The 26,985-nt window shown below is 38.0% G+C and overlaps 2 long non-coding RNA genes across 2 annotated transcripts; one reads left to right on the forward strand and one right to left on the reverse strand.

Annotated features, from left to right (window-relative positions):
* The first annotated feature begins 18,143 nt into the window (after nt 1-18,143).
* Nucleotides 18,144-24,210, forward strand: LOC136839216 (uncharacterized). Its single transcript, XR_010853257.1, has 3 exons — nt 18,144-18,223; nt 23,198-23,272; nt 23,415-24,210. It is a non-coding gene; the product is annotated as an uncharacterized lncRNA (long non-coding RNA).
* On the reverse strand, nt 18,355-19,395 carry LOC136839210 (uncharacterized). The gene is made up of 2 exons (XR_010853255.1): nt 18,685-19,395; nt 18,355-18,570 (listed from the first exon to the last, which is right to left on the reverse strand). It is a non-coding gene; the product is annotated as an uncharacterized lncRNA (long non-coding RNA).
* Nucleotides 24,211-26,985: the final 2,775 nt, after the last annotated feature.

Genomic DNA, 26,985 nt, shown 5'->3' on the forward strand with positions numbered 1-26,985 from the left:
TTTTTGCATATGAATAAAAAATTTTAGGGTTTTGCTTGATATTTTGTAGTGTCATTTCTTCTAGGTTCCCTTTTTCATTTTCTTTTGATTGTATAATCTTTTGTTCTGCATTCTCTATCTTACTTTTTAGTTCCATCACTTTCCATGCATTCTTTTCTTTTGCAAGAGCTTTTTCCACTTTCTAATTTTCTGGAACAAGATCCTTCTGTCTCTTGGAATTCGTGACTGATGATTACTTTTTTCTTCGGTATATATTTTTCCACTATTTCCTCTAATATTTTATATAATATATCGGTATTTACCTGTATATCATCACTTACAAATACATTTTCCCATTCTTTGTTTAATTCTTCATTTATTTTTGACCAATTTATATTCTTACTATAGAAATTGTATTTTCCATATCCTTCCCATTTTTCGTTTCTTGCTTTTCTCTGTTTTCATATGTTCTGGAACGGACTGTTAGTTCTATGACATTATGGTCCGAAATACTCGTGTTATATACTATTATTTCTTTAACATAGTTCACCTCGTTCACAAATACTAGATCTAAAATATTATCCTTTCTTGTTGGTAGGTGATTTATTTGCTGAATGTTATGTTCTAGTAGCATATCTAATAGCTTTTTCAAATTGCCTCTTATCTTCTGCACTACTATTGCTCTCTTTTTATATGTATAAATACAACCACAGTCTCCTATTCGTTCTTTCCATTCTACAAAAGGAAAGTTAAAGTCTCGGTTAGGAGTATAGTCCAGTCCTTGTGATTTCTACATATTTCATCCAATTTTTCAATTATTATGTCAAACTCTTTAGTATTAGGGGTCTATATATTACAATGTTCACTAATTTTTCATATTCAAATTCTACCGCTGATTAATTCACATTCTGTGTTACTATATTTCTCACAGATTTTTCCTTGATTGGCATCTCTCCCATATATCGCGGTTCCCCCTTGATTTCTATTTTTCTATCTGATCTATAAGTTTGGAAACCCTTTATCTGGTCATCATTACCAGTCTCTTGGGAATACCAGGTTTCACTTATATTCAATATTTCTATTTTTTCATTTTGGGTTAGTTCTTCTAAGAACTCTATCTTTCTTTTGAGTTACTCGAAACTAAAAACCTGCGCGTTCATCACTATGATGGTTTGCGAATTATCTCCATAATCTAATATGGGTAATAATAAGGATTTTCCCATGTCTCTTTCCTGTTCTGATATGTTGATCTTTTTCATTTCCAGAAATTCGTACATTAAAAAATCCAACTTTTCCATTATACTTGTTCTTCCAGCTTCATATTTATTCACTTTGTGCATAAACCTGCACTTATCTCCATATCTGCACCATCCCTTAGCATCATAGATACATTGCTTGTTCCTTGTGCTATATCTAGGTGCTGATGGCTCATATCGTGGTGCTGACATTTCATAATGTGTTGTTGGCTTGTTTTTGCCTTCATCACATGATCTTTGTTCTTTTCTTTATTTGTTTCATTTTTACCTTGATTTTTATATGTATTTGATTTTGATTTTGGTTTTCATGGCTACAGGATGCATGTACCTACATTTCTTATTAAACCTACATCCATTTCCTTCTTTCCATTTTCTACATATTTTTGGATGTAGATCGCTGCATTCCTCTTCATAGCCATCTAGATATGCACATTTGCCATATATCTCATAATTGTGACATATCTTGGGATGTTTGTAATAACATCTTTCACCAAACCTGCAATTCCCTCTTTTCAAAAGGGTGCATACTGTGTCTTTCTTTTCTTTCTTTTTTCTTGTTCTTTCCCATCAGTATGGAGATCCGGGTACAACCTCTTTGGGATTTTATTTTGATTTATCATGTCATAATTTATTTCTTCATATGTATGTTGCTGTATTGCCTCATATGTAGAATCTATGAGTTTCTCTGCATCCATACTATTATCCTGTTCTTTGTTTTCATTAACCTTTTCCCTCTCTTCAGTCTTATTTTCTTCTTTTCTATTTTCCTCTTCTTCCTCTTCTTCATCCTCTTCATCTTCTTCATCCTCCACAATCTGTACATTAAGTCTTGATGTCAATAAAATACCTCCAAATCAAATGTATTCTTTAGATACTGAACAAAGGGGGAAAAATCACTGAAACCTCCCTCTCCGTCAATGGTATTCACTGTGTCGGGAATTTCCTCGACCGATGTCACTGATTTTCGTTGTGCCGATAGACTGCACGATCAACCCACCTACTATCGAAGTGACCTAGTCCCCATACAAGGATAAACGAGTCACGTGCTATGGTTTTCTCAAAATATATACAATAATAAAACCATCTCACTCACCAGATACAAGGAAGGAACGGATGTCCACAGGCATTCCAAGGACCGGGAGCCACATTTTGCAGTCTACATGGGCCTGTATGTGTTTGCCAAGACAAGGAAGAGGCAAGTAATTGAAATGCTCCTTGAGAATGAGCTCAGCATATCATATGACCGAGTCCTAGAAATCTAGTTAGGAGAAGCAGTTTTGCACAGTATGTGGAAGATGGAGTAATCTGTCCCTCAGTCTTGAGAAAGACAACATAATCCGACTGCGACCACAGCTGAAACATCTTTACATGGTACAAGTGTGTCCATTTTCTATCATCCAATCAAGAAGAACCCTGTTTCATTCTTCAAACAAGAACAGGCTGAGGGAATTTCTATGGGGAAAGTCCTAAAAGATGACTGTCAGTTATTCTCGTGACTGTTCATCTCAAGCCAGAACAGACAGTGTGACTTGCAAGAATTCTTCAGTCACGAGAATCAGTCATACCCTGCATCTCTCAGTGACAGCAGCAAGCTCCATACATATCAGAAGTCACAGCTGGTTGGAATTCTTGAAGCGCAAGTGAATGTCCCAGTGGGAGAACCAAAGGGAGATACAATCATCATTGACGGCTCAGCACTTATCAATGCCTGACCTCTACGTACTTCAAAGACATTTAATGACTATGCCAAAGAAGACATCATCCCAAAGGTGGAATCCTATGGTGCTCGGTACAAGCGGGTGGACATAGTCTTTGATGTATACAAGAAATCAAGTCTGAAATCAGAGACGAGGTCAAAAAGGGGTAAAGGAATCAGAAGAAGAGTGACAGGAACAAGCAAGACACCAGGAAACTGGCAAAGCTTCCTTCGTGACCCCAGCAACAAGACTGCACTGCTTTACTTCCTGGCCGAAAAGATGTGTGAATCAGAAACGACAAGGACAGTCACCGTCACAAAAGGAGAGGATGCCATTAGCAACACACTGAAGTCTCTGGATGCTGTGTCCCCATGTTGTCGCGAAGAAGCTGACAGTCGAATATTTGTTCACGCTAGGGATGCAACGACTGACGGGAGCAAGTCTATAATCATCAAGGCTAATGACACAGATGAGCTAGTCATGCAATATCTGTACTACCATCCTTCCAGAAACTAGGCCTTCAGGAAATGTGGATTGCCTTTGGCCAAGGAGCCCATATGTGATGGATTCCAGTCCATGAGGTAGTTTCTGCAATTGGGCTCGAGAAAGCTAGAGGGATCCCCTACTTTCACGCATTCACTGGATGTGACATTATGTCTGCCTTCCATGGGAAAGCGAAGAAATCTGCATAGCAGACTTGGAATGTATTTGATGATATTACTGAAACATTCATCAGTCTCAGCCAGCATCCAACATTGATTCGTGATCTTGACATGCCGAGGCTGGAAAGATTCGTTGTCCTCATGTACAACAGATCAAGCACAGCCACTGGTGTGGACGAAGCAAGACTAGATCTGTTTGCCCGCAAGCAGAGACCGTACAACTCAATTCCACCAACACAGGCAGCTCTCAGAGAACATGCAAAGCGTGCAGCATACCAGGCTGGGATCATCTGGGGCCAGGCAACCCACTGTAATCCACACATGAGCAGTCCAGCTGAATGGGGGTGGACACAGAAAGGAGAAGCATGGCAGATACATTGGACAACACTACCACCGATTGCAGCAAGCTGTCAAGAATTGACAAAGTGCTCCTGTAAGAAGGTTAACAAAGGAAGATGCTAGTGCTCCCAGGCAGAGCTTCCCTGCACATCACTCTGCAGCTGTATATGTGAACAATAGCAGATCTAGAAACAGCAGCACAGTATGCATAACTTTGAAAATGTACCAGCAGGGGAAAAAACTTATGTAAAAAAAGACAAACATCTTGGTGATCATCTTAAGAAATATGTCTCAGAGTGCTTTTTAAACAGGAAAATATAGTTCAGCAGGCTTCAAAATATAGGAATCCACATTTAGATCATGCAAATCAGACAACTACAAATATTTCTGAGCAAAACATCTATTTCGGGTGGTTATTTTGGCCGCCATCTCGGATTTTCAATTGGCCAATCGGGCAGATTTGATTAGTATACCTTGGAGGACACTTGTGCCAAATTTGATGCTTGTATCATCATTTGCACAATTTTTCTGTTATCTGCCCCCACTAGTTAAGCATAAAAGGCAGAAGCCTTTCCGAGGGCTGGAGGGCTACTGCTTTGAGCCTTAGGAACTTAGTTATAAGGCCTCTAGGCCTCTAGGCCTCTTTCCCTGTGACCCTTTTACTGACTTAACACTTGCTTTCAGATGTGACCTGCTTGTGCACGAACGAACGCACTCGAAGATCTTTTCGAACCAAGAGGCAAGGCGAGACACAGCAGAGATGCACTCAAAACCCGGCACGAGAGGACGTAAAAACCTACTCCTTTCTTTCCTTTGTGTGGTAGTGGACAAGCGCCAGCAACCCAGTTTGTCTTGCAAAGAGCTCGTGCAACAGCATCAGGTATGTCTGAGTAGCCGTCTACTGCAAGTACAATTTTTTCTCTCATCGTAATTTCTCCCCAATTCCTAATTTTCAACTTTTCCATTCCCTTCAAGCTCCCTCTTGTTTTGAGATTGACGACATAGCCCGCTCTCTCTCGCCAGTGCCAATACAAGTTTCAGTGATCAGAAGTAGACTACTTCCTCCATAGTGTTAAATATGGGCTACTTAAATTAAGCACTCAGGTGATTAAATTCTCACTAGTGAATAGGTTTCATGTGATAACTTTCCAGTGCATGCAATTACTAAGTCTGGCTCTTTATTCCAGGAATTGTGCTTCGCGCCTCACTCAACCAAGTCTTGTAAATTAAGTCCCCTGGAATACTGCTTTATAGAAAATAAAGGGAAGTCTAGTTAGAGGCCAGTTGCAAGAAAGCCCCCTCAGTAGGTTAATTCACGCCTTGTTACGATGTTCAGTTAAGGACGTGCTATTGACGTCCTTGTGAATTTGATTCTTGCATCATTCTTACTTTTGTTGTTTGCTGGCTCTTCAATTTCCAGCGTCATTTCATTGCTTCATATTAGTCAGATGAGTTTGCTTTCTATTGCACATTGCAAAAGAAAAGAAAAAAGAAAAAAGAAATCCGATGAAATCATTTAGTTTTTCGTACTGCTCACCACCAGACTGGAATTTCTTCCAGCTCCCTACGTTCCTGAGCCCGTCTACCTGACAGCTATTAAGGGGAGTGTTTCATTACTTTCGTAAGTACCTTCAGTCAATCTGACCTCTCGGCCAGTTCTGTCACGATATGAAAGTAATGATGACATAAACAAATAATGTATAACTTAATAGATAAAGAAATTAATAAACAAACCATAGTTAAACTAATAATTAAATAGATAAAATAAGTACAGTGAAATATCCGTTGGTCCTCTTGTTATGAAAATCGCTTTTTTATTATTATTCATGAAACTAAAACCATTTTTCTTGTGTGAATAACTTCTGTCCAACATTTGGGGCATGAGTAAAGCATCCCTGTCCTTAAGACTTCACATTTTCTACCGTTCGATTCCACTACAATTTTTTTTCTATCATACAATTTATATGAAAAAATTATTTTTTGCAAATTAATTCCTCAGAAAAAATATGAAGTTTTCTGTATTAACTTTTTTACTGAACAGAATGACATGCATCCAGCCAAATGTTTTATGAAAATAATAATAATAATAATAATAATAATAATAATAATAATAATAATAATAATAATAATAATAATAATAATAATAATAATAATAATAATAATAATATGACCTCAAAGAAACAACTAAGTATCTCGAAAGCCTGCTGTAACAAACATTTTGCCGAAGAATTGTGTTGTTGAAGGTGTGAAACTTTATAATGTTCAAGTTAATATATATTTTCATGTTTACTGTGATTCTCAAAATAGTAATAATGATTTTAATAGAAATAAGAACAACAAGATTAATACCTAATAAGAGAATAACAAAAAGTTATAATAAGAGCGAAGACAACAGTCATTGTAAAGATTTGTGGAAGAAGGAAAATTAAGGAAAAAAGTTAGCATATATTTATATATATATATATATATATATATATATATATATATATATATATATATATATATATATATATATATATATATATATATATAATATATATATATATATATATATATATATATATATGTATGTATGTATATATATATATGTATATATATATATATATATATATATATATATATATATATATATATATATATATATATATATATATATATATATATATATATATATATATATATATATATATATATATATATATATATATTAATCTTCCTCCAAAGAAAATTACTTCAGTCAAGAAAATATTGTTTTAGAGGCGGCGATTATGACAATCCTGCCTGTTTCACAGCCTCGGTAGGGCTGTTATCATGAACTTTTCAGAGCTGAAGATCCTCTCAGTTCCGGGCCTGAGATGCCAAGTGATTATTAGGTGATTTATCCGAATGTCTATTCGTTTTATATTAGTTTTAGCGTTTTCAGGAATACCATCATAATTGCGTAATATCATGACGGAATAGGTGACAGCAATGATTTTACTCAGGTTAAGTTTTATTAATTGGGCACGTGTATTAGTATTAGGCATATTTATGTGACCCTAGACATGATAAATTAGCCTAAATATTTCTTCGTTATTGTTTTTACCAGTGTTCTTCTCATCCCATAATAGATTAAAGTAAGCATATATATATATATATATATATATATATATATATATATATATATATATATATATATATATATATATATATATATATATATATATATATATATATATATATATATATATATATATATATATATATGTGTGTGTGTGTGTGTGTGTGTGTGTGTGTGTGTGTGTGTGTGTGTGTGTGTGTGTGTGTGTGTGTGTGTGTATGCATTACTTTCATTTATTATGGGATGAGTACAATGCTTTGTGATCATGGGCCAGCTGTATTATTTGTTCAACGGTACGCTAATTTTACGCCATTGGAAAATCCAGTAATATTCTTACTGGTTAGTTTAGGTCTAATAACACTGCGTACCATATATACGTCAGGTAAATGGTAACCAAGATGGATGAATGAATTGTGATCAGGACAGTAAAGGAATAATATCGGTGGATTTGCACACGTGTTTGGAAACAAATATCACAAATGATAGTAAGTTAAGAGAGGTGGTGAGTAATAAAATAGGTTTAGGATATACGATGTTTAAGAATATGTAAAAGGTCGGAACGTATTGAGTGATATTGGAGCCACCTCCCGATTATAGAAGGGAAGAGTAGATGTTTAAAGAAAAAAAGGAGAGGTTTTTGGGATGGATTGTTTTCTTAGTACCTGCTGGGTGAGAAAGATAAGGAGGCTAGCGTTTGTAATATAATTAATTGGTATTTTAAAACGGTTCATTCATGTGTACACAATGCAGGGCACAATGCAGAGGAGAAAATTCATAGTTAGGAGAAAGGAGGAGCAAGAAGTATACTTTAGTTTAACCAGACCACTGAGCTGATTAACAGCTCTCCTAGAGAGGGCTGGCCCGAAGGATTAGACTTATTTTATGTGACTAAGAACCAATTGGTTACCTAGCAACGGGACCTGCAGCTTATTGTGGAATCCGAACCACATTATACCGAGAAATGAATTTCTATCACCAGAAATAAATTCCTTTAATTCTTCATTGGCCGGCTGGAGACTCGAACGCGGACCCAGTAGAGTGCTAGCCGAGAACTATACGGCCCTTACAACGAGGAACTGTGGGAACTTGAAAATGCTGGATGCAAAGAGAAGGAAAAGTATTGAAACGGAATCACTTCTATAACCAAGAAGCTTGTCTACTGTTTCCGTATATGAAGTGACCAATGCTATGGAAGCATTCTTCACAGAGGCTTCATTCATGTTTCAGAATTATAGATGTGGCACTGAACACCGTCATGTTTATTTGAGAATTCTTGTAATGTGGAGATGATAAGGATCCACACATATTCAACTCTAAATCTCGTTTTCCAGTTCAACTGGTCGGAAGAGATTTCGTTTCCACCCTCTACGAAGCTCAACTTTCGGAAAACTGTCTTCATTACATGTACTCGTTTTCTAATTTTGGCGTTTAGATAGTTTTACTTCAGATTTATGAATTCAAATATGCAAAGATAAATTTTACAAGGGTAAAATTTATTGCTTTTGATTACGTAATGAACTTGGGTATATGTGGAAGGATTGTCAATGTAATAAAAAAGCAAAAACGCTAAAGATTTTAAAATTCTTTCTGCACAGCAGTGCGAAGGGTCGCCACCAATTCCTTCCAAGAAAGTATGCTTCCCTTTAATTGTCCCAAGTGTTCTCTATTTTTTAAATACGAATATTGGGATTTACAGGAGAATTTCATGCAATTGATCTGCAAATGAATATTTAGCAATATTCTACGTTTGGTAGACAGTCTGCTTCCGGATAACATATATTGTCAACCATTTTTTATTATCTATCGATACAAATGCTGTGACAACTCAGCAGATGTGTTTGTTAGATGTGCGTCAACTTACTATTGATAAATGAATTGCTTTTTTTAATCGAAAATGAACTATTCGACGTTAGTGAATGTGACAATTTTTGATGAACTATTTGAATGACATTCGTTCTATTTGCTCTACGAAACATAAAATGACCTTATGCGCATATAAAGGTCCTGTTTACCGTAGAACTGTTAGTAATGTTCCATAAATCCAGAAGTACTACGAACTTTGACGACATACCCGTACTCAGATTTTCGAATGCCTTCATCAACTATAGAAATGAATTTCACATGTTAAACTGTGTTTTAAAATGTGTGATTTTACGAATGACCTATCCTTTCAACACAAATCAAATCATATTGAAGGAACAGTTGAGACTTCATACTGGTAAAAACAATAACGAAGAAATATTTAGGCTAATTTATCATGTCTAGGGTCACATAAATATGCCTAATACACGTGCCCAATTAATAAAACTTAGCCTGACTAAAATCATTCCTGTCACCTATCCCGTCATGGTATTACGATTATGATGATATTCCTGAAGACGCTAAACTAATATAAAACGAATAGACATTTGGATAAATCACCTAATAATCACTTGTCATCTCAGGGGAACTGAGAGGATCTTGAGCTCTGAAAAGTTTACGATAACAGCCCTACCGAGGCTGTGAAACAGTTAGGATTTTCATAATCGCCGCTTCTAAAACAATATTTTCTTGATTGGAGTAATTTTCTTTGGAGGGAAGATTAATATTTCCTCTCTCCTTAATAGTGTTCATATGAGGAATGTTCCTTGTCACATCTGTACAGTCAGAGGTCAGCTCGGCACTCATGGCTGTGGGGTCTCAGTTCTTCTCTCCAGATGTTCAGTGGTCGCTTCCACAAGAGTTCAGGGAGTCTCACTACCTTTCCGGGCTTGAACAGTGATCACTTGTAGACCTAGGACCAAGAAGTCTCATCTCCGGTCCCTTATAGGTCAGTGGTCACTTTTGCATCTGTCACCAGTATCAAGGAGTCTCACTTTTAGTCTCTGTATTAGTATTTTTATTTTTAGTATTAGTAATTTTAATTTTCGTATTTTTATTTTTAGGGTTTTTTTTGTTATTTTTTTTTTATTTTTATTTTAGTAGTCACCTCCACAGCCAGTGTCTAAGTTCAAGGGAACATTGAGGACCTACTAAAATCCAAACGTGAACAAAACATTTTATAACAATTATTATAATGCACATCAGTACTTTTTATATATTTATTATTAAATCATATTTCTACCATTTCTGTTACTGATTTATTTGCATATGCTTTATAAGTAAATATGTTAATAGATTAAAGCTAAATAATAGATTATTTTCTAAAGGTGTGCACAGTTTCTTGTTCTATCCAACTAAAATTTAACTCTGAAATAACCTATACAACACAATCAGTAGAAACTACTTAGAACCATACTCAATTAAAAAAAAAAGTAAAAAATGAGCTGAAGTTTCCTCGGCTTAAGCATTTTTTTCTGTAGAGTATAATGCTGTATGAAACTCTCAGCCACGGTCCATGAAACTTTCAGTCATGGCCCGATGGTGGCCTGAGTTGTTGGCACCTATAACGGTGCCAGACGTACGATCATGGCTAAATTTAACCTTAAATAGAATCAAAATCACTGAGGCTAGAGGGCTGCAATTTGGTATGTTTGATGATTGGAGGGTGGATGATCAACATACGAATTTGCAACTCTCTAGCCTCGGTGGTTTTTAAGATCTGAAGGCGGACAGAAAAAGTGCGGACTGACAGACAAATAGCCATCGCAATAGCTTTCTTTGACATAAAAAAACTGAAAGTAACTAATTAGAAAAGTAACCGGTTACAAGTTAAGATTTTTATTATGTCAAATCTTTCCGGGACTTTCATTGAAACTCGTATTAGTTATGAATATGGTGTCAAACGTGTCCCCTCATCTTGGAGTTGATATAGGTTGCGTTCACAGAGACAGGTGAAATTATGACTTATGCATTATCTATATATATTAATGATAATTTTCACCCTTTATTAATTCTAAAATTACTATGTGCATTGCTATGTTCTTCGATGTACTATTTACCTAGAGTTGATTTGAGCATAAAAATGAATTGGTAATTTCTATAGACCTACTGGTTACAAATCATTCGGTCAAAGTTATAAGATTGGTTCAGTGACTTACTCCTTTGCTACCTGCAGTTTTATTTTAAAGAAACCGGTAATTTACCTATGTTGACAAATTATTTCTTGGATATTCACATCCGATTATCTTGAACAATTATCAACAAATCATTTCCTCGCATCGCAATTTTTGCAAGAAAGTGATCATGAGACCAATAATGAAGCTTGTCAGGCAAAGATAAAGACTCCAAATGCAACGGTTGCTGAAACCGACTGTTCTGAAAACTTAGCTTTACTCATAACAGAGAAAACACTCATTTGTTTGAAAGCTTTAGTATACGAACAATCTGTTTTTTAAACGTGTTACAATTTTTTTTAACACTTGGAGAGGAAGCATTCTTCCCACGAGCTTTCTAAAATGAATATGACTCTAGAAGGTATTTAATCTATGTTCTGTATAACTCCCAATTTATTGTTTAATGATAAAACAATGAAAAATACCTAGAACACACCAATTCAGTCTTCTATTACTCCCCGCAGATGAACAATATATGTTATACGAAAAAGGTCTTGAATAAGTTGTACACTAAATGGCGCGTCAATCTCGAAAAATAACATTTCTATGAATACCTCTTTGCTTGCACAATATATATATATATATATATATATATATATATATATATATATATATATATATATATATATATATATATATATATATATATACATACATACATACATACATACATGAAGCTACAAAGTCGCTTAATATCAATTCACGCTACTTCGGGAATATCCCCTGATGGTGATAATTCCTCATCGGGGATATTCCGTAAGTAGCGTGAATTGGGTATAAGCTTTTGACATTTGTAACTTCATGAATGTATATAAATCACGGTGGGATGAAAATTTCATATATATATATATATATATATATATATATATATATATATATATATATATATATATATATATATATATATATATATATATATATATATATATATATATATATATATATATAGTCCTGAGTTCTCGTCCTTCGCTGGTTCGAGCCCACGGGACGACGAACTTATTATCACTAAAAATTCCCCTTCGGTAACACATATGAAAATATATTATTTCCGAGGTAGAGCGAATTGGATATTAAAGGACGTCTGTAGCTTACTGATTGGATATGAATCACGGTGGTGTGATAAAAAGTCATATATATATATATATATATATATATATATATATATATATATATATATATATATATATATATATATATATATATATATATATATATATATATATATATATATATATATATATATATATATATATATATATATATACATATACATATATATATATACATATACATGTCACTAGCCCCACACATGGTCACCCTCTCTCTTGCTCTCTAACACACACAGCCCTACTCCTAACCACTAAAACATAGATGAAAAACAAAAGAAACCCATCTTACAAAAAATAGAGTTTATTATGGAAGTCTAATAACAAGACAGGTAAATGAAATTCTACATGATAGATAATTAATCCCATCAAGTTATACCCCAAAACGCAAACTAAACCATTACAAAAAAAAATAATGTGTCGGAGTTAACTCCCGCCCCCCACAAAGTCACATTATTTAGAAGTCTGTTATTACTACCTTTCAATGGCACTTCAGTCCCCAGTTCCATTTACATAAGGGGCTGTCTGCCATGACTATTTATGGTTTCTACCTTAATCAAAACATCTGCAAGGAATAGAACCATCTCCATTAAAAATCAGAGTTCACCCAGTTCATAACACACAGAAATACATGATAAAAATGTTCAATAATGGTAAAGGAATAATCACTGCAACATCATCAGGTCTTTAAATAAATTCTTATAAAGGTTAGTAATTTTCTAAGTTCCTAGTCACTCTTTCAGTGACCAGGAATCCCACTTCCCAGGCGATCAACATGTCCTTCCAATATGGTCTTTCACATGATCCCTCTTCACTTGGCGATTTTATAACACACGAACTGATTCATATTTCAGTTTAACACACCAAGAAATCTGACTAGAGCTGGACTCCAGGCTTCTTAGAAAGTTCTATCTAGAACAGGGATGGGAAAACTCCGCTCGGGCACGTGTTGATGAAGTTTCAAAATCTAAAGATTAATGTACGAAAAATGCTGAATTATCAAACACTCAAAGCACATACTTTCTACCTGTGAGATTTGTTAAACATTGCAAATCTTGTATGTCACAAATACCTCCATAACAATTTGATAGGGCTCCGACCACCCACTCACTGGTCTTCCTCCGCCCAAAGTATCCTTATTCAACCACTATGGTGCGGTTTCAAGATTCACCATCATTTGCACTTGTGGAAACTGCTTCTCCCTGCATCAGCACAGTCACCTTCATTGGAAGACCTTGACAATGCACATAATTATAATAATTATCAGCAACACACCAAGAACACATGGCAAGACCAACTTATGGTCACTGAACAGTCCAATGTAGTTTACTGTATATCCTCCACTCATCTCAATGGTGGCAACGTTGTAACCTCTGGTACAGCCGATAATTCTACATCCTCATGGTAATTACGCACATGCTGTACAAAGATCATCACCGACGAATTATAGATTTTCTTGGTAATGACGACAAATTGCGTAGAAACTATCCTGCACGCTCCATCAAAGCTGTGATCCCCCAACAGGAACGATGTTGAAACGTTGTGGTCAATATGTGTCATCCTGCATCTTCGACAGAAAAGCACTGAAGTCGTTTCCAATGGCATAACCATAATCATCTGGAACAGTGCGGAACCTACATTTGGTAGCAGTCAGGTCAAGTGTCAATTGAAACTCATACCCCTCTAACATCACTACTCTTATTATATGTACTAGGAAAAAGTCGTAATAGATAACTACAAAAGGGGTCCTTGGACCTGTAGGTATCACCAAAATTAACCACCTGTCTGATAAATATATTGTTATTACCCCATAATACCTATATAAATCACTACCAATGAAAATTATATTGAACCCCAAATCATAAACCCCATTCAAAAAGACTGATTCTAACACTCCCAAAGGTAAAATATATTCAGAATTACTCCCTTCCGACGCCGCTATTGCTGCTTTTACTTGAGATATGATCTCTGCTAGCAATGATTCGGTCCCTTTCTCAATATTCAAAACCCCCTCCTGATAAGCTCATATACGTACATGAGGCCTAAAAAGGGGGTGTGGCCTCCCCAGACCCCAAATAGACTCCACTATTCTGGTGGGCGTGGCCACCCCTGACCCCAAATCGACTCCAGTTGTATTATAAGCTCATGTACGTACATGAGCTCATATTAGGGGGGGGGGGTGGCCACCCGTGACCCCAAATGGACTCCGCATGTCTTATAAGCTCATGTACGTACATGAACTAATATATGTACATGAGGTGCAAAAGGGGGTGTTGCCACCCCTGACTCCACTTGTCTTATAAGCTCATGTACGTACATGAGGTCGAAAAAGGGAGTGGGTGCGTGGACACCTGTAACTCTACGGGAATGAAACCACTTTTCTGCACCCCCCGTGACGTCACGCAACTCTACGGGAATAAAACCACCAATTCAACCCCTGACCTCAAATTGACTCCACTTTTTGGGGGCGTGGCCACCTGTAACTCTACGGGAATAAAACCAACATTTCAACCCCGACCCCAACCTGGCTCACACTTTGCCACACACCCCGTGACGTCACGCAACTCTACGGGAATAAAACCACCAATTCAACCCCTGACCTCAAATTGACTCCACTTTTTGGGGCGTGGCCACCTGTAACTCTACGGGAATAAAACCAACATTTCAACCCCCGACCCCAACCTGGCTCCACTTTGCCGCACCCCGTGACGTCACGTAACTCTACGGGAATAAAACCACCAATTCAACCCCTGACCTCAAATTGACTCCACTTTTTGGGGCGTGGCCACCTGTAACTCTACGGGAATAAAACCAACATTTCAACCCCGACCCCAACCTGGCTCCACTTTGCCGCACCCCGTGACGTCACGTAACTCTACGGGAATAAAACCACCAATTCAACCCCTGACCTCAAATTGACTCCACTTTTTGGGGCGTGGCCACCTGTAACTCTACGGGAATAAAACCAACATTTCAACCCCCGACCCCAACCTGGCTCCACTTTGCCGCACCCCGTGACGTCACGTAACTCTACGGGAATAAAACCACCAATTCAACCCCTGACCTCAAATTGACTCCACTTTTTGGGGCGTGGCCACCTGTAACTCTACGGGAATAAAACCAACATTTCAACCCCCGACCCCAACCTGGCTCCACTTTGCCGCACCCCCGTGACGTCACGTAACTCTACGGGAATAAAACCACCAATTCACCCCTGACCTCAAATTGACTCCACTTTTTGGGGCGTGGCCACCTGTAACTCTACGGGAATAAAACCAACATTTCAACCCCGACCCCAACCTGGCTCCACTTTGCCGCACCCCGTGACGTCACGCAACTCTACGGGAATAAAACCACCAATTCAACCCCTGACCTCAAATTGACTCCACCACTTTTCTACCTCCTGTGACGTCACGTAACTCTACGGGAATAAAACCATCCTTCCAACCCCCTACCCCAAATTGACTCCACCTTTCCTACCCCCGTGACGTCACGTAACTCTACGGGAATAAAACCATCCTTCCAACCCCTGACCCCAAATTGACTCCATTCCTAACCCCCGTGACGTCACGTAACTCTACGGGAAACCCTTCATTTGAACCCCCGACCCCAAATCGACTCCACGCTTATGCCCCCGTGACGTCACGTAACTCTACGGGAATAAAACCACCCCACCCCAACCCCAAATAGACTCAGTTCACTGCTTTTTGCGACTCATGTCCCCTTTAATTGTTTTCAACGTAACCGGGACGTTTACCTCCTCCTCATATAAAATCTCTAAATTAATATATGCACATCGCGAATGTAGCCTCTATCAACTCTCTCTCTCTCTCTCTCTCTCTCTCTCTCTCTCTCTCTCTCTCTCTCTCTCTCTCTCTCTCAGCCGTTACATTTTGCTTAGATATTCGGAGTATCATGATAAAAGGATATTTGGCGACTGACTTCAACCTCATGTGAGACATATATTTATCAATTTGATATCTCCCCCAATAACCGACACACGGATGAAACCTGACCTTATCGCCATATTTGCCAAGCTGACTTCACCCTCACGTGAAATTTTATCTATCATAGAATTTGAGTCATAATCTCCATACACTACACAAGTTTAAAGGCAAACACTTCAATTTGTTTATTTATTAATACCGAGTTTGAAAGAGGTTAAATGAAAAATCAAATGACAGACGGAATTTCAGTTTTGTTTATTTATTAATACCGAGTTTGAAAGAGGTTAAATGAAAAATCAAATGACAGACGGAATTGTTATTTTATATTTGTAACCAATGCTAAATACAGGGAATGAATTAATATTCCATACAAATACATACATTAGAAAAAAACTGTATATACAAACACGAACGCGATAATATACGCATTCGCTTTTCCAAAAACAATACTTCAACGAAACACACGGCTACTAAATATTTTCTAACCTGTTCCTTCACATCACAGCCTCAGTATATGCCACATACATCTACTCCAGCACTTTCCCGACCGTTTATCAAAGACGACGTTTCATCTAACACCTCAAAGCTTTTAAATTAAATTTAGCTAACAAGTTTTTCATATATAAATCTTCCACGCACCTTTCCTCCAACAGGGATAAATTCTTTTTCATTATAGCCACGCAACATATTTTACCAATTTTGCTCATTTCATCACTGAATGTAGCTAACACAGGTAAATATTGATTCAACCAAGTCGTATTAACACGCCCGCTTTGACCGATGCCAGCGGGAAAGATAACATACTTGACAAAGTCATACGATGATTTAGATAATTCTTCCTTCAATTTCTTGACCGAAGAAAAAAGTGGTTGAATCTCATCTGCTTACTATCTCTGGCCAAACGATCGGCATGATCTTCATCTTTGGAATAAGCCACGCTCTTTTGTGCGTATTCGTTCTCTTCAATGGGGGCGCCGATACCGTATTGTGTTAATAAGGTAGCTATGGTAGGGAGATCAACTTCATCGTTGCATTCCCAAGATGTGATATTTTCAGGTCTTTTCACAATGGCGGAACCTTCAATACCCCTATCACGAGGACATGCATATGATGCACCAGTGCGAGAATATCGAAAACCTGCCAACTCGGCATACGGATAAGCACGAATGACGTCTGCCACCACACCGTAATTCCTGCATGTGACACAATTAGTGGCCACTACTAAACACGTGTTCCGCTTCCTGAACATATTTTCGGACAAGTTCCCGAAAACTAACTTGCACGAGGAGGTTGATGAAGCCATGGCGAGAGTCCACGTCTTGATGTGATAATCCTTCAAGAGATAATGAGCTACCCGAGCTCCCTGCCTTTATCACAATCACCGATTACAAACCAGTTGTGACGAAGCATCAAGTCTCTCTCCCTCCCAGCCATGATTCACACACACACGAATAAACAAGTCTTATCATTCCCTCACGCCAAAGGTCATCCACACAGATCGGTGTGATCTACATCTTTGGAATACAATACTTCAACGAAACACCGTATGTCACACCTGATTATTACTTTCTGACTGAACACCATAAATACAGCCGAAACAAGGGAAATTGACGTTATTCCATGCCCAAAGTTTATAAGAGTAAGTGCATCAAGTATTTCTCTTGACCGGAACGTCATTCCCCCGTCACTATTCAGTAAGTAGCATATAAAACACTTTCCATTTACTCGAACATATAGTAAATATTAAAAACAGCAATAAGATTCATCTGTATACGGAATAGATATTCATATGAAATAATGTACCCGTTGAAAGAAACAGAATATATAAAACAGTCATTATTTCTCTCTTTCAGATATGGGAAATAACTCCAGTAGCGAACTGTCAGCTGACGAAGTAGCCACTCAGGTCAGACACCATTACTACTATGGTGCTGGAGCCCCCAACACATTTATTAGGAAGGTGAAAACAGGTCATGACCATGAAGCAGGAGCAGAAGAAGAAGTAGCAGGAGATGCAACAACCCCGCTGACAGCCCACAGCAGTGCAACCCCCACCAACTCCGCCACCACCCACTACTGAAGGAAACGAGCAACCCGGTGAAGGTATGTAAAACCGATGTGTTATATATTTATTTAATAACAGTTCTTGATTCCATAGAAACACGCACTCTTTTTCTCCGTTTTCCTGTTTTTGATTTCAAATGGATTGTGGGCATAGTAAAAAAACACGTATATGATTATTCATAAGGATTTATTGACCACATAAAAGACAGTGTACAAATTCAATACACTAATCACCGTCAGACTGTCTCAGCACACATCCCAATATAACGTCCACGTGTATCCTTATGATAAGGCGAATATTCCGAAAAGCGTTTAAGAGGAAACGACTAAGACGTCTTAGCATTTTATCACCGACGTTCACGGGTGAATGATTCTCACAGCTCATCCTGAAATAAGTAAAAATAGTTATGTGATTCACGGTGTATGATACATATATAGAATATATCCTTAACAGAATGTAAATGGGGTAATATAAAAATCAAAGAAAAATATGCATTTACCTTAGTTGTTTAAGATGCGGAGACATTCCTTGTATGTAATAGCACGTTTGACCCCCGACCTCCAATGTGAACATTTAAACTTTTTCAAATATTTAAAATAATATCCCGTTATCCATTTATCATTGCCTCTCAAACGAGTGAATGAGAATACATTTTGTATTAAGGATAATACTGTTTTCACACCTCGGTGACTCACGCAATGAACAAAAAAACTAACGTAAAGACCGCATTTGTACGATTTATCGGGTTGTATTTGTTTTATTAGTCGATAGAGGCTATATTTGGGATGTGCATATATAAATTTAGAGAAGTCATTCGAATAAACTTTAGGATTTATACCGTAACTATCAAAAAAGATTATATTTCTAGGTGATTTTTCCACGTAAAAACATACCCAATGACCGACAATATTAATATCAGTAGACGAAGATAATGTATTAGATATAAAAACTAAAGGTTTGATTCTATTTTCTGGCAATGTCAATAATCCTACTTCATCCGAAGCGAACACACCTAAATATTTAACCCGGTCACCGAGTGAACCTTTTAAACTTATTTCAATTTCTTTTGTATCCATTCTATTTAACCCCTAACATCACACTGAATAACTCTATCCGCATCCACCGTTAAAATACCCTTGGTATCCCCGAAAAGTAAAATAATGCAAGGGTTAGGTGTAGCCGTACCCAGCCTGATCGATATTCGCAGGTTTGCCGAAATTTCCACTGGCATGGAATCTTCAACATCTTCCACCACAAAATTAAAGCAGTAAATAGCTCTACCATTTTTAAAACTATCATAAGTGATCAGATTATCACCGCCACCCCTATACTTTTCTGCGTCTCGTGATATAATTGCATGATGGTATTAGGGAAACTGCATTGAATATTATATACAGTATTCCCATTAACGGTAATATGTATATTATTTAAATCGAAAGATTGAAAATATAGGCTATTGGCTGCGTAATCACCTGAAAATGTTTCCATATCAATCATGGCCAATGTGATTTTTTCAGGTATACAACTGTTAAAAGGTTGATCAATTAAAATCGAATTTTCATTTTGCCCAATAACGTATGTCTTGTATAAAGTCTTATCAAATATATATTGTATAGGATTAACTGCTATCGCCTCATTTAAAGCCGACATTGCGTTATAATGTGGGGTAACTCTATCGATCCATAATTTAACCTTTTCTATATTTATCACATTTAAATGTCCGTCTGTGTGGGCACCCATAACCCAGTTATTATTTGCTAATTCGAGCCTAAGCCTCAAGTCAATCGAATCCAGTAAATACATGTCTATAGTCGCTATATCCAAAAGAAGTGGAAAATATGTATGCACGCCCCGCGTTTTAATGTCGCCCATAACTTTCGTCTCCCACCTGCTGGTTTGACCGAAGGTATTGGCAGTAAATTGTCGAGTTACCCCGTGTGTTACATGATAGTCATCATATAAAAATCCCGCCCGACCGGTGGTAGGTAATGCCGAGGGCTTTATCATTTTCAGCATTTTGATATATGATTGATAGTTAAATACAGGACAGGATTCCACCAACTTTTCATTCAAGAAAACAGAAGCGGATTTAAATAATGTATTACTTAGACCATTAACGACAGACACGTGATCATCATCTGCTAATTGCGCGCCGGCCCTATCTATTGTGATATATAATTCTAAAGCTATACTTGACAAATCTAAGAAAGAACCTGCCACCCCATTAATGCGAAATTCTATATATTTATCAGTTAGAATTTGATTTACGGAAATATTGCAAGGTGTAAAATCCAGTCTTTCCTTTGAATTAATTGAAGTTTCAATAATTCTCCGTCTATTAACATTCGGGAACAATTCAGATATACCCGCAATATACGATGAAACAGGAACTTGATTACCAGTTCCGGGTATGTTAGGAACTACGCTAGCCATATTTTGTGTTTATATAATTTGAGATGAAGGGTAGAACGAGTGCGTACCCGCCGAATGTCAATTGATGAATGAGTTACAAAAGATCGTACACGTCCTTATTATATGTACTTCTAGATTTAACGCGTGTATCCTTCCTCTTCCTTTTTTTTTTCTTTCCTCCCACACTCGACCGTCTAACTAAACGTTTCACCGTTTTCCTCCGTCTCGTTCTTCTTCTTCTCCTTCCAGTACCGCTTAAAATTCGTTGTCCAGTAGTTTTGAGGGCTCTTATACCATTTCGTTTTAAGGATTCTTTTAAAGGTAAACCGTTGTTTACCATATCAGATAACACAGATCTACCGAATTCATTAACTGAAGGTTTCGCGGCATTAAATAGAAAAGGAAGTACTTTACGTGCAATACCACTTATAGTAGAAAAATACCACTTCCCCTCCTGCGACCGGGATAGAAAACGGAAATATCCTCAAACCCCGCCCCTCTCCTTAATAAAGGGTCTGATAAAAATAGTTTTTAAATTCCGCCTCTGAAGGAGGCGCGAATAACACTCTCATTTTACTGTTTATACTATTCCCAAACAATTTAAGTGGAGCTTGATTCACACGTTCGTTCTAGTTGACTCGAGGGTGTTACGATCACGAATAAGGAATGCCAAGGGTGAACATCGAATTATATACGTACCTATTCATCTAATTTTCCTCTAGGTTTTATACGGAGCAGGCAAGTAACGCTTGAGTCTTTAGCGAAATGTAAAAGGTGTCCATTTTGATCCGTGATAAGAATAGAAATCTGATCCAAGATGTTCGTGTTCAACAATTTGTAGACTGTATTATGTATTCCTTTTCCTCTACCACTTGCTAAAGTAAAACAGTCCAATATATTGACTAGTCTCCCACCAAAAATCGTCGGTTGAACTATATCCGTATACACATATATATAATCTACCCCACAATTATCAGGTAGAGAATCAAGGGAAACGTGTTCATTCAACTCACGCCCACCATATATTTCATAACCAGTATTAATATGAAAACCTAATAATTTCGCGGCTTTTCCACTAAATTTTACGTATATACTTTTAACGTCACCCGGTCTCAGTTTCTCTCTTGATACGTGGCATAGTAATTGTCCTTAAATCTTCATCCCAATGAAATATACCGTTACTATTAAAATAATTTATGAAATTATCACCGTAATAAACTTTCAAATAATCATGCACGTCCTTATTAAGAGCTCTCACGAGTCTTTTCATATCCCCCGCTAACATCGCTATTCTCGGTCTGTACAAATATGTATGCCTATCACGTTTATGACGCTCTGTAATAAATTCGAGAGTGAATAAATCATCTTTGGATAATATAGCGTAATAACTCCCCGGGAACATGATCGAAGCTAAACCTACTTCATATTCAACCCCATTAGGTAATAATATAGGTGTAGGTAATCTATTGGCAAATTTCGAAGGTGTATTTTTGGTATACGTGTCTAAACAGCCGAGACTGCTCAAATATATGGTGTGTTCACCAGCCATGTCGGTTAAATACTACGATGGGTATATGTCACGAATGGTATTTATAAGAAAAGTTCGATAGCGTTTTATCTAGGTCTTATATGCAGACTGCATGATACAACCCCATTTTCAGTAAACATTATTTCTTCACCGTTCTGATCCGAGACATCGATGGTAATGTAATCCAATACGTCAATGGTATTTAAAGGTTTATAAATGGCATTATGCGGACCTTTACCACATGCACATCCTAACGTGAAACAGTCTAAGAGATTAACCATTTTATCACCCAAGATGGTAGGTTGAACGATACCCGAATACAGGTAAACGTATTCAACGCCTTGATGGAATATATTTCTACCGCGGTGAGGTCTCAACGCACCCGAACTGTATATTAAATACCTGACTTTTTCATTGAAACCAAACATATTAGCTGCTTTAGCACTGAGTTTAATCGTAATTGAATCAATCATGTCAACTTTGGCCACTCCTGCATCGACATGTGGAATGCTCATTACCTTCGTGTCATCATTCCATGAGAATAAACCGTCCCTGCGGATAGCTCCGCGAATATGCTCACCGTAAAATCCAGATAATTGTTCAATAATTTCCGTATTAAACGCTCTAGTCATGACATTCATATCACCACCCAACAAACCCGAAATGGACTTATAAATATAAGTATAAACGCGTTTCCCAACTGACTCGTTATAGATCACGTTAAATTGAATAGTAAAATCAATGTCTTCTGGTTTAATAGCGTAATATAATTTCGGGAGAATGACTCCCACTAGGCCCACTTCATATTCCACTTCTTTCGGTAATGATATTGGGGCAGCTAACCTATTGGTAAATTTACACGCCCGGTTTTCTGAAATGTACTTATACATGCTTTGCTATTCACGTATATGATGTGATCGCTACACATGTTGAATGTAGACTGTATGACTAACAATGGGCATCGGGTTTATAAATAATATGTGTACATAAAAACCTCCACGTTCATGTTATACATAAAAACCTCCACGTTCATGATATGTCATGCAGTATTCATGAATTTGTTATCTCACAGATTGCCACGTCATTAAAGAAGATGTCCAAGCCTCTAGCCGCCATGATGAATCATCCTCACCACACTCCGATCCAGGTAAAATATTATTATTATTATTATATTATCATTGTTTTTTTGTTTTTATTATTATTATTATTATTATTATTATTATTATTATTATTATTATTATTATTATAATACACGTTCACTCCGGTGCTAATTAACACGATCTTTACAGATCCCTTCGCTGAAGACTTCCCATTAGATGAAGATTTGATGGGGAGTAATAATAATGAAGCGTCACGCATTGGTGGTGGGGGATCTGCACTCGCGAGGGAAAGAACGGAGGGTAACAAGGTAGTGAGTACCATTCATTATGCGGCTGCGGTAGGGTCACACATTGACGTGGCAATGAAGCTAAGTAGTAGCATAGCCCGATTACGCGAAGATGTGCTCAGTAACTTCCTTGAAAGAGGTATTCGCTCGGCTATGCTCTACTTGTGTGTTATTATCACCAGTGTGAGGATGCTAGGCGACATGAATGAAAAAATGCTTTTTATTTATGTACCCCGCCTATCCTCACTACGATTGACTCGATCTATGACTCCCTGGAGGAGGCTATTGAGTTTATAGCTAATAACTTGGAAGAAAGACTCAACCGTACTGAGGGTTCGGGTTGGTGTATGACCTCGCTGGACAGGGTTGAACTTCATATCACGCGGCGTGAGTTAGTGAATATTAATAACTTCAAGGCGTATCCCAAGGGAGTCCGTGGTAGTGATCAGGTTATCAATATTCAGTCCGGGTACAACTGTGTTATTACAGCATTAGAAGCTTACGTTGTACTCCGGGATAACCCTCCCACACGTATTAACAACCTCCCTCGTGTCTTAATGAGGAGGATGGGGAGGGGGCAATTTAATATCAAACACTCGCCAGATATGCCGTTGACCCATGACTCTTTCAAAACATTAGAAAAGGGGAATAACCTCAACATATATCTGTATAAATTATGTGAATTAGGCATGGGGAAACAGCGGAAAAACATTGGACGGTACATCTGGCGAGGAAAGGTGGTAACCCCAAAGCCGTCATTTGGTCACGTTGTTATTAATCACTGACGACCACGTTGCGTTGATTAAGGATATGTTGGCATTCGTGAAGAAGTTCCGACACGGATTCAAGCAGGGGCGGGGACTGAGCACGCGGGTGGTATGTGTTACAATTGTTTGACTTTGTTTAATAGTCCCACCATCCGCGAGGCACACACTCAGGCCTGTACCGCTCGAACCACTGTCGAATACCCAGAACCCGGTCAATTTAAACAGTTTACTAAAGTTAAAGCTCTGCAGCCAATCTCACACATGGCTTTCCTGGATTTTGAAGCGTATAATATTCAACCGAAGACCGGAGAGGACGATCCGAGAATAGTATCTCGGCAGAAAGCTTTCGCTTACTGCTACGTGATCGTTGACGGTAGAACGGGGGAATATTGTACCCATAGACTAAGTCACGGAGAGAAATGCGTTGATGATTGTTTGCAGAACATGAACCGGGACTGGGCGTTATTGCGCGAACGAATGCGTGCGTATCCTTTACATATGACTCCTGAATCCACCCGTAAGTTTGAAGCGAGCACTCATTGCGAAGGCTGCAACGTCGAATTCAAGGCTGGAGTCACGAAAATGCGACATCACGCTCATTCTGTGGCACGGGATAACTTTCTGTGTGCACTGTGTCAACAGTGTAATTTGAAGATTCAATTTAAGGAGCCGACTTTAACAGTGTTCGTACACAATTTGTCATATGACATCGCCCTGGTCTTGAAAGAGGCGGGGGCTCAACATGATTTTGAAATTCTGAAACGCGAGGGTAGTAAATTTTACTCAGCCAGATCAGGCAATCTGAGATTCGTGGATAGCAACAACGTGATTAGAGGGACCCTTTCTAGTCTCGCCTCGAGTCATATCAAACAGAAAGGTTCCTCGAAATCGTACGTAAGTTGTTAACCCAGTATTCTCGGGATTGTCTCGATTTAGTTTTGGGTACGGGTAAACAGTACTACCCTTATGATTATGTGACGGGTTTCAATATCCTGCGAAAGCCTGGCATCCCTTCTCGAGAGTGTTTCGATTCGGAACTTACAGGGGAAACCCTTTCCAGCGAGGACTATGCACACGTGGTCAAGGTTTGGAACGCTGCTAATTGCGCCAATCTTCTAGATTACACCATTTTGTATTTGTTAATGGATGTGGGATTATTAGCAGACGTTTATTTAGCTTGGAGGAAGGCTGCCATGGCGCAATTTGGACTAGACCCCGCCCGTTACCTGACTTCTACCTCTCTCTCGCTCGATGCTTTCCTGTATTCCTCTAAAATTCGTCTCCCCCTCATTTCGAATGGTGAACTCTATCAATTAATTTGTAAAAACATCCGCGGCGGTTTTTGTAGTCTAGTTCGAAGGCAATGTGTAGCTAATAATCCAGAGTTAAATCCCAGTTTTAGGGTAGGTGATCCTCAATCGTATATATTATACGTTGATTTTCCAGTTTGTATCCCACAGTTATGAGTAAATACAAAATGCCCTTGGGTGAAATAACTGAACTTTGCCCTGCCGAATTAGAAAGTTTTGTCGCTAGCGATATTACCGCCATTGATTCACAGGGTGAATACGGTTATTTCATCCTGCTCGATACCAAACCAGTTAGACGGGATGTTGCTCTACAGACGGACGATCTCCCTCTCGCCATTCATCACATGAATGTGACTCACCAGGATCTATCGCCCTATAGTAAAAACCTAATGAATAAATTCAAGGTGAAGCTACCCAAGAAAAATGTTAAGTTGACGGGTACGCATTTACCCATGCGTAATCACTTGATCTGTCTTCCCTTATTACAAACATTGATAAGACTCGGTCTCGAAGTTGATGTAATAAGGAAAGTGTACAAATTCAAACAGGATTTTTATTTGAGGGAATATATTCTGGAGAATGCCGAAAGGCGTGCTAAAGAGACCGATCCGGACAAGAGGAACACCATCAAAATCATAATGAATGGTCTTTTCGGTGTCACTATTAAAAATTCATTGAATTATTCTACCCGAACTGTCGTCACCACCGGTGAAGCCTCTCTCCTCAGGAATGTATCCAAACACACGTACAAGTCTTTGGAAAAACTGGGTAATGACAGGTACATTGTGAACCATTGCAAAGAGTCTGTTATGGCTGAATCCCCGATTTATATCGGTTTCAGTATACTAGACATGGCGAAGGATATGGTGTATCAGTTCTGTTACGACGTTCTTCGAAAGCAGTATGGACACCGAGTTCAGCTCCTTTATACCGACACTGACAGCTTGATCCTCGCGACTGATAACCTCAATCGAGAACTGAAGGGTGTGCTCAAACCCTACATGGATTTGAGTAATTTCCCCAAAACTCACGAATTGTATGATGAGTCACGTAAGGGGAAACTAGGGTTAGTCAAGGTTGAAACGGGAGCTGAACTCATGAGGGAGTTTATCGGCGTTAAACCTAAAGTTTATTCGTATCTGACGGAAACTAGTCGTAGTAACACCTTGAAAGGAGTACAAAGGTGCCGGCAAAAGACCATTCCGCATGACCAGTATCGAGCTGTAATCGAAAAGAATGAGATTACTTATACTCGTGTGCACAATTTGCAAAGAGTAGGAGGTACGATGTGTCATACGAGCCAGCGAAAGGTATCTCTCTGTCCTTTAGAGGACAAGAGATATTATGTGACACCTTATAAATCGTTGGCGTATGGACATCCAGACATTGGGGTGGA

The sequence above is a fragment of the Macrobrachium rosenbergii genome, chromosome 1 (assembly GCF_040412425.1).
Source record: "Macrobrachium rosenbergii isolate ZJJX-2024 chromosome 1, ASM4041242v1, whole genome shotgun sequence".
Classification (NCBI taxonomy): domain Eukaryota; kingdom Metazoa; phylum Arthropoda; class Malacostraca; order Decapoda; family Palaemonidae; genus Macrobrachium; species Macrobrachium rosenbergii.